Raw genomic sequence first — 1805 nt, 5'->3', positions numbered from 1 at the left:
AGGAAAAGCAAGAGGGAAAAGGAGAGAGGAAGGAAAAGCGAGAGGGAAAGGGAGAGAGGAAGGAAAAGGGAGAGGGAAAGGGAGATGAAATGAAAAGAGAGAGGGAAAGAAAAAGAGAGAGGAAGGAAAAGCGAGAGGGAAAGGAAAAGAAAGAGGGAAGGGGGGAGGAAAGGGAAAGAGAGAGGGGAAGGGAGAGCAAAGGAAAAGAAAGAGGGGGAGGAAAGGGAATGAGAGAGGGAAAGGGTAAGGGGGAGGAAAGGAAAAGAGTTTCGCTGGATTTCTTCGGGTCCCGCTAGTAATGATAAGGATAAGGATGATAATAATGATGATGATAACAGTAATAATGATAATAATAATAATAATGATAATGACAATGATAATAATACAAACAAATAATAACAGCAACAACACCAACAACAACAATAATAATAATGATAATAATAATGATAATAATAATGATAATAATAATAATAATAATAATAATAATAATAATAACGATAAAACAATAGTAATGATGATAATAATATATATGATAAAAACTAATTATGATAAAATAATGATAACATAATAATGATAATAGCAATAGTAATAAAAAAAAATAATAGCAATAATAACAATTCTAATATTAATGATAATGATAGTATTGCTGTGATGATGATGATAATAACAGTGAAAACGCCACTGTTAATGATAGGTAACATAAGAGTAACAAAATAAGAAGAATGACAACAATAACAATGAAATATATTAAATTATATATGAAAAAGCTACAAGGCTTATAACAACAATACTGAAGTACTCTACATTACTCTTCCTCAGCTTTAGTATTTATTATGTATCTTACTGTACCCCTCCCCCCCTCCCCTTAGAAACCACGCCTTCCCCATTCCCATACCGCTCCCCCCCCCCCATTCCCTTACCCCTTCCCCATTCCCATTCCCCTCCCCATTCACATACCCCCTCCCATTTTCCGTACCCCCTCCATATTCCTATATTCCCTCCCCCTTCTCATACGCCCTCCCCATTCCCCCCTCCCCATTCACATTCCCCCTCCATTCCCCATGCCCCCCTCTATATTCAGTACTACCTCCCCATTCCCATACCCTCTCCCCATTCCCACGCACACCCCATTCCCCATACCCTTCCCCATTCATATTCCCCCTCCATTCCCCATGCCCCCTCTCTATTCCAGTACTCCCTCCCCATTCCCATACCCCCTCCCATTCCCATAGCTCCTCCCCCATTCCCCTATAATTCCCCTCTTTCTATCTTTCTAATAGCATCAATCCTGTAACCATAAGAAGAGGGGAAAGGGAGCTCGATTTTACCCTTTAATTTCACCTAGACAACTACTGCCACTCTAAAATACATTTTTCTTTTTCCACTGGAGGATACATTGTTATTCGTAAATATTCATAGAGAGGCTCATGTTGCCGTATGTTTATTACTCAGTCGGTATTCTGATGTTTATTAAGTTTTACCTCGACTCTTGGTATGTCCATCCGCTGTGAAAGTCTATAGTATTCGTATGTTATTGAAGTATCTAATTTTTATCATCTGAATACGAGAGCTTGGCTTTTATGAACCCAGAGGATCACACACAATGAGCAGTTGAGTTTTTCTTATTATTATTTTTTTTTTTTTTTTTTTTTTTTTTTTTTTTGATTCAGTATAGTGGCATCATTATTCTAATATTTTGGGAAGAGACGCATACGCTTGTTTACTCCGTGAATGTGGGGAATCAGGGATAAAATAACGTCCGGGCAACACAGCGTGAATCGCAGTAAATGCTGGCAACTGAGGTG

Source organism: Penaeus chinensis, chromosome 12, assembly GCF_019202785.1.
Source record: "Penaeus chinensis breed Huanghai No. 1 chromosome 12, ASM1920278v2, whole genome shotgun sequence".
NCBI classification, from domain to species: Eukaryota; Metazoa; Arthropoda; class Malacostraca; order Decapoda; family Penaeidae; genus Penaeus; species Penaeus chinensis.
This window is presented reverse-complemented; position numbering follows the sequence as displayed.